This window comes from Monodon monoceros, unplaced genomic scaffold, assembly GCF_005190385.1.
Source record: "Monodon monoceros isolate NGI ecotype Baffin Bay Population unplaced genomic scaffold, NGI_Narwhal_1 Super_Scaffold_22, whole genome shotgun sequence".
NCBI lineage: Eukaryota > Metazoa > Chordata > Mammalia > Artiodactyla > Monodontidae > Monodon > Monodon monoceros.
The window spans coordinates 86,573,390-86,581,362 of record NW_021703779.1 but is presented as its reverse complement, the minus strand read 5'-3'; the positions used below and the strand labels follow the sequence as shown (position 1 = coordinate 86,581,362).

The window sequence follows — 7,973 nt, the reverse complement described above, 5'->3', positions numbered from 1 at the left end:
AAAAATCCAGAGAAGAATTGTATTTCCCGGCATGTGAAAAGTATTTGAAATTCACATGTCCCTGCCCGTATATAAAGTTTTATAGGAAGACAGCCATGCTGTGTCTGTGGCAGCTTTTGCTCTACAATGCAGATCTGAGTAGCTCCATCGGAAACCGAAAGACCTGCAAAGCCTCAAATATTGGTCGTCTGGGCCTTTCCAGGGAAAGTTTTTTGAACTCTGGCTTAAGAGCATGTGTCCTTAAAGCAAATGCACAATAACAGCGGTAAATGGCTGACTGTCCCTTTGGCTAAGCCTGGGATGGAGATTTACTGTAGTTACTTGCGACTTCACTGTAGGGTCCTTCCTTAGTAGTCCACTCATTCATCGTGTTCCAGGTCAAGTGTGGGAATTGAGTAAGGGACTACCATTCGCCATCACGATAGCTCGAGTCACCAGATCTAGAGCTTGATTTATTTATTTTTATGTTCTTATATTTTATTATAAATAAATACTTATCTATATTTTATTTATTTTCACACTGATCAAATGCAACTTTGGAGTATGTTCAGATATTTCAAGATCCACGGGATCTGTTGTACAATTAGCCACCTTCACAGATTGATGTAGGTCAAACCAATGTGACTACCCTTCCAGCCTTGCTGCTTATTAAGGTAAACAGCACTCACCTTGAGGCAGGAGGTTAAGTGCTCCTACTGGGCCTGCAACTCCAGGACGACAACATCCCCACTGAAATGAGGGGATCTGCCATCTCATCTGTGGCCTACACAAGTCAGCCACTTCAGAACACTTCGAAGATGAAGATGCCCTCCGCACTAATGTGTTTCTCAGTGCTGTGGGGAAGGGAGCGTCCTCTGAGTCCCTAACAGCATCTGTTTGGTCCACCGACACATTGACTTCAAAGGCATTTCATTCAAGTGACCACAGGCGACAACTCCTGTAACTGTTTCACCGTTGTGTGCCGTGGAACACCAATATTTCATCCTCTAATGCCAGTTGGATCCTTACTGTCTTCAGATCCACCTAAGCAAAATAACTTTCCTCAGATTCCCACTTCCTTCAGGGCCCTTGGCTTGCAACCACTTTTGGTGTCAAGTACTCTTTCAATCAAAGTTCCCACTTGCCTATGCCAGCTATTCGTTCTAATAGCTATTTTATAAAAATAAGACACTGTTAATAAAATATATTCCATAGCTGACAAAAACTCTGTGAGGGCCAGAAAAGCCGGCTTGGATGCTATGCATCCAGGGGAAGTCCACTCACGCTTTGGGACTGCTATAGCTGAAACACCACTGCTGCCTGTGTGCTAACTGACATGTATGCATTCCAGGCACTCTGCTGTGCCTGCTCCATAAGAACCAGAGACCCCTCCCATCATACACAGTTGACCACGTCACTGAGCCATACGTGGCTCCCATGTCATTCAGTTACGCCTCCAAGTCTCAGGATGGTGCATATGCTTGACACCACCGATATCCCATTTAGAACCCAAGCTGTAAGGGGTTCTGGCTAATGTGTACACACACATACACACACACACACATACACACACACACTGGTTTCATGTTTTTAGCTTTTTGGTCACTAAAGAACAGGAAAGCTCATGAGTGTTCATGTATGTCAGAAGAGTTGCCAATGGAATCCGATTCATAGTTGATTTTATAGAACGTTATAATTTTTGCTTCTGTAAATGGTACATTCCGAATGAAAATGGTACTTTCTATTTGTTACAATTATTTTGTGTATATTAGTCTTATACTCAACAAACTTATTAATGTCTATCATTAATCTTAGTTTCCTTAGCCTCTCTTGAATTTACATGAAGGTAACTATGTTATCTTGACAGCTTTATTTTCCCTTGTACACATTTATTAATTCACATGTGTATAGATGCATATATACATTCTGGCTCACTGTACTGCCTAGGAGATGTAGTATGATGCTAAAACAAAGTGGTCATGTAAGTCATCTTTGTCTCTCTTCTGATTTTAAAGGGAATGCTTCCAACGTTTCGCTATTAAGTATGATGTTTGATGTAGTTTACCCTATTTTTAATATTTGTTGTCAGTCTAAAGAAACATCTTTCTATTTATGAATTGCTGAGAATTCCTGTTATTGTCAGTTTTACTGCTGATTGGTTGTTTCAATTTTTGTAGGCCTTTTTTTACTGAATATTTTGTGGTAATCCTCCTTCCTTTATTTCACTAATGGGCTAAATTAACTTCACAGATCTCCTAATGTTAAACCAATGTGGCATGCTTGGGATTAAACACGACTTTGTCATACTGTGTTTCCTGTCTTAGCCGTGGCAGGATTTAGCTTGCTGTTAATTTATGTATACGTTTTGCATTTGTGTAACTAACTGAGATTGGCTAATAATTTTGCCTTCTCGTGTATTCTTTGTCAAGAATACGTTTAATAATATTAAGATTTTCTGTTTCTTTAGCATGGAAAATCGTGTTTTTCTCTGGGATTGATCTGTTTTCTCTAAATTTTAAATTTATCAGCATATCTTTTCCATAACACTGTTGTATCTTTTGAATCTTTGCTGAAACTGAAAGTGTGGCAGCTTTTCTCATTTCACAGTGGCTTCTCCGTGCCGTATCTCTAATTTTCTTGACCCTTGTTGCCAGATGTTTCCTTATTATCTCGTCTCTCTAAAGTGCTTTCAGCTAGCATTTTGTTGTTGTTGTTGAACTCTGTCATATCTGTTATCAGTTCCATTAATTTCTGTTCTTATTTTTATTATTTTTCCTTGAGAAGAGTGGAAAGACATGAGATTAATTTTTATAAAGTAAATGATCCATGAACAGGCTTTTCATCTACCACCATGCTTTATTTTCTAATTTTTATGTTTGAATATAATGAACACTCAAATATCCAATCCATTCATCTGTATGGAAGAGGCCCGCAGCTTTGCAGTGCTGCCACTGCCACCACGTGTATTCAGTTCCACTGTTGGCACATCAGATGATTAAGGAAGAGGGAACTGGAGCACTGAAGTAATAGGATCTCTACTATAAGTACAGCTGACCCTGGAACAACAGGGCTTGAACTGCGTGGATCTGCTTATATGTGCATTTTTTTTCAACAAAGGTATAAAAAATACACGTGTAGAACATCGTGTACAAGACAGGTATTGAAGTGACTAGCCTATCCTTACACAGGCATAAGGTGAGTGATATTTAATAAAAAATTAATGACGTGTTAGTTTTCTCACTGTTTTGTAACTTTGCTTTCAAAGAATTACATACCCGTACAGTACATCTCTCTGTCTCTCTGTTCTCTGTCTCTCTCTGTCTGTGTCGCTCTCATAATTGGAAAAACTACGTATCAGCCTATCATCACCACAGGTATGTGTTTTTTTAGTATAACAATGTTTCCAATGCTGTATTATGAAGATGACTGTGATACTGTACGCAATAAAAGTTTTATAATGATTCATTCATTAGTGTATGGTCTAGGCTAGCATGAAGCAATGGTATCCATCACACTAGACAACCATAAAGCAATCATTTTGCTGCTTCTTTGTTATCAATGCACGAATCCCTATGCCTGTAAGAACTATGAATTTCTTTTTCACACGATCTTTCTACTTTTGGTGTTTAGTGTTAGTAGTAAATATAACATCTACCATGTTTTGTATCACATAAGACAGTATTGATGTAGGTACTGACGGACAGACGATTCAATTTGTAAGCAGATGATGCAAACTTTCGGTATCAATAAATACAGCACAGTACTGTAAATGTATTTTCTCTTCCTTATGATTTTCTTAATAACATTTTCTTTCCTCTGGCTTACTTTATTGCAAGAATACACTATATAACACATATAACACACAAAATATGTGTTAATCCACTGTTTATGTTATCGGGAAGGCTTCCAGTCAACAGTAGGCTATTAGTAGTTACGTTTTGGGGGGACTCAAAAGTTATCTGCAGAGTTTTGACTGTGCAGGGGGTCGGCGTCCCCAACCCCCACGTTGTTCAGGGGTCAAGGGTATACACGTATTTCATTTAAGAGAATAGCATACAATATAGAAAAGAGTATGTAAAGAACATCGACTTTGAAAACATACCTGTCTGGATTCAAATCCTGCTCTGTCCCGTACTGCCCATGTGACTTTACGCAAGTACTCAATCTCTCTGCATTTCAGTTGCGTCATACAGCAGTCAGTGGTCCTGTTTGCCAAGTGTTTCCATTTCTCCCCTGTTCCAGGCCCCTGGAAGAACTGTACTTCTTGCTTTATTCCCTTGGTTTGGGCGGGGCCATAAATGTGACTAGTTCTGGCTAATGGGTTTGAGTGATATGTGAAATAATTCTGGGCCACAACATATGGTTGTTGGTGTGAGACCTCCCTCCAGGCATAGGGAGCACTGTGGGGAAGTGGAGAGAAGAAAGTGGTCCGTATAGTCTTGGGAAGTCTTCTCTACATTTTCCCCAATGATAGCAGAGCTACAATAAAGATTGCTCAACCGTTAACCTGATCCCATCATTCCTCACTCTTCCAGATTAGAGAGAAGAATGACATATTTAACTACAAGGTTTTGGTTTTCACTGGTTGATACTTGTCAGCCATGCTGCCTCGTCACTTACTATCTTCCTTGGATGTCCACGTGAGCATCACTTCTTAGTGGTTCTCTATCTTGCTGCTGCTGGGAAGTGGCCTGTTGAGACCAGTAGTTGTGTCTCCTTCAGTAAATACCCCAGCATCTTGCTTTTCTTTGTAAAGTGTTCACTTGATCAATGTTCTCTGAAATTAAGAACAACACATCAATGGGCCCAGTACCAGAAAAATTCCTGTGAAAGTTCTCACGGCTAATGAAGAAATATCACTGGCTTTATAATCTAAAGAGAAATGTATCAGAGTGCTAAAAAAGGCTTAGAAACTTCACTGTTTCTGCTTCTCCGGAAATGAGAGGTGGGCAGCATTCACAGCCAAGAAGAAAACAAGCACAGAGGAAAGGGTCTGGACCCAGGGTTTAGTCTGTGATGTTAGTCCCTGCTCTGCTTGGTTCAGGTTATGTGACCTGGGACAAGTGGCTTTTCATCTCTAAATCTCTCTTCTCTGCTCGGCTCTAGGGACACAATAAAACCTACCCTGAAATTTACCCTGGTGTGATGGTTCAAGGGTCAAAGGTGACCTCCCTGCCTGACGGAAGAATTAGAGATATGAAGGATAAGTCCAATGAAAAGATCCAGAATGGAGCCTGGAGTGACATAACATGGAGAATACCAAAAGCGAGGGGGAGATAATTAAAGGTGATGCAGTGAACATACCTAACACATGGTTAATGTGAGTCCCGGAAAGAATGGGAACAGTGGAGAAGTGGTATTTGAAGAGATCTTGGTTGAGAAGTTTCCAAAAGTAACAAGATATCGACTCAGTGTAACAGTATTATTGTAATAGGAGAAAAAGTATGCTTTAAGGAAAAACAGTCCTAAAATATGCATTATTTCATCATCATGTAAGAAAAACTCGGAAAATATGTGACCAGAAGACTCAAACTCAAAGAAATGTTACAGGCTCTTCTTTGGGCAGAAGAAGTATCCTTCCAGGTGGAAGCACATAGATACAGGAAAGAAAGTCTAATGACGTTTGTGAATATGTAGGCAAATTTAAATGAGTGTTGACTATATAACACAATGATAGTAATTTCTTCTGGGGATTTAAATATATAGAGAAGGAAAATGCATGACAATAAATTTGGAGGGTATATGGAATCAAAGTGTCTCAAGGTCCCCTAATTGTCTGAGGAGTTTTAAAGAACTAATTAACTAACATTAGACTGAAAGGGCAAAAATGTACATTGTAATCTGAAGGGTAAACACTACAAGAATGGCAAAAGAATGTTTACCTAGCCACATGAGGTAACAATTTAATAGTTATAAAATGTTAATCATTTCAAAGGAGAGGAAAGGCAAAAGAACTGAGAAGGGGCAAAAATAAACATACAGTAAGATAGTACATATAAACCAAATTGCATCTACTTTTACATTAAAAATTTCAGATTAGTATTCCAAATAGAAAGACAGCTATTATCAGACTGGACAAGAAACCTTCCATCAAATGCTCCTGAAAAGAGACACATGCAAATTTTAATCATCTAGAAAAGTTGAAAATAAAAAAAATGGCAAAATGTATACCTTTTCCACAGTAACCTACAGAAAGCTTGTATAACCCTATTAGTAAAAGAAAAGGTACACTTTAAAGAAAAAAGCATCACTAGAGAAAGAAGGAGATTTCTTTGTGATAACAGGTTCAATGCAATAAGGAGATATTAATATAAAATTCTAAATTTGTATGCATGTCCTAAAATAGAGCCAAAATATGCAAAGCAAAATCTAACAGAAATAGAGCATGGTCAAATTCACAGTCACAGTGGGAAATTTTAACACAGCTCACTGAGTGATGCACAAAATGGCAGACAAAACTCAGCTAGCGGGAGAAGGTTTCAAAATGTTACTTAAGTTAACAAATGTATTTAATTGACATAGAACAATGCACATAACAACTACTCATCGAACATTCCAGAATAGATCATATGCTGGGCAACAAAGCAAGCCTCAGTATGCTTCTATGGACTAACACAATTTACCCTGACTAGTTAATGTAATATTCAGTGGTAATGGTGGGTTTTCTGCCCCTCCCCCACCTCGTATACATCCAAGGGATATTAGTTTACACAATCCCACGCCCCACCTAGGTGACCCTCCCTACTCTCCAAATCCTAGACCTGAGAAGATCACATGACTTGTGCCTTTTTCTCAGCCAGGGGAAATAATTCACCTCAGCCATGGCCATTTCCATAAGAGGGGAGGTTTTCCACATGGAATCAGAACGGGCGTGTCAGAGCCCACCTGGCCCATTTCCTCAAGAGAGTGGGAAATAGTGAGCCTGAGCCCTCTGCATGCCTTCTCTAAAGGGGGATCAGCTTGTTGGGGGTCCTGTGGGTTGGGGTTAGGGAGGGAACCCAGAACCCCTCCTGCCCTGTGGGGATCTGAGGACAAGGTCTCATGCTGACCAACTCACCCATGGGGTGGCCTGAAGGCAGTGATCTGTCACCACCCTCCTCACAGGCTGCTCGTGAAGAGAATCTGTGGGTCTGGAGCTGGAGGTTTGGAGAATATCAGGAAGGGCTTCCGAAGAAGGAGAGTGCAAGCCCCAAACCACTTTGTCAGAGCCACACAAACAAGATGGAGTCCTAACAGGAAGTCCCTTCCCCAAGGGCACAGAGGAGGAGAGCCCTGGGGGCCAGAGGAGACTTAGCTTCCTGTAATTACTGCCCCCTGAGTTTGCTACCAGCCTAACACCCAGGGCACTCTCTCCAACTGTACCACCCTTGCAGAGGAGGCCATCTGGAATCAGGAGGCTTAGGGGACCTTGATACTTCTGGTTACAAACACAGGGAGTTCTGTATGCCAGACTCTGGATCAGCTACACTACACTGTGTTCCTTCATTCTGCAAACCCAGATAACTCTGTCTGCCAGCTGTAGGCTAGACTCTGTACTTGCTACATTGCCTCTATTCTTTCATGAATTCCTCACAAGGGGACTCTGATATCAGAATCACCAACTTTCCAAGGTTGCTGAGGCTTACTGAGGTGCTGGAGCTTGTCTAGGGTCATTCAGATGCTACCTGGAAAAACAGAGACTGAAATTGAGCTCCACGGAATGGAAGATGACTTCTCCAAGCATAGATTTACTAAATTATTGCTGTAATGTGGGAGATTGTCTTAAGTTAGTGCAAAGTAACAGAATTTTCTTAAAATTGTCAAATGGCTGGAATTAACGCCAGTTCATCCTAGAGAGATAATGAAAAAAACAAATCCAAAAAGCTAGAAACAGACCTAGAACATATAAAGGAAATAGTAAACAGAGTTTGATGGGTCACTTGAATGATAGTAGAAGAAAAAAACAAATGTCTTTTCCTTAAAAAAAAAATATACATATATATATATGTATATAT

At 40.1% G+C, this 7,973-nt stretch overlaps 1 protein-coding gene and 1 long non-coding RNA gene across 2 annotated transcripts in view; one reads left to right on the top strand and one right to left on the bottom strand.

Moving 5' to 3' along the window:
• The window catches only part of NXF3 (nuclear RNA export factor 3), a 1,139,741-nt gene that overhangs the window by 412,308 nt on the left and 719,460 nt on the right, over window positions 1-7,973 (top strand). The window lies entirely within an intron of this gene.
• Window positions 7-7,973, bottom strand: part of LOC114905733 — a 336,532-nt gene continuing 328,565 nt past the window's right edge. The window contains exon 3 of the long non-coding RNA XR_003796325.1: window positions 7-4,225. This is a non-coding gene — a long non-coding RNA (uncharacterized LOC114905733). The remainder of the gene's footprint in view (window positions 4,226-7,973) is intronic.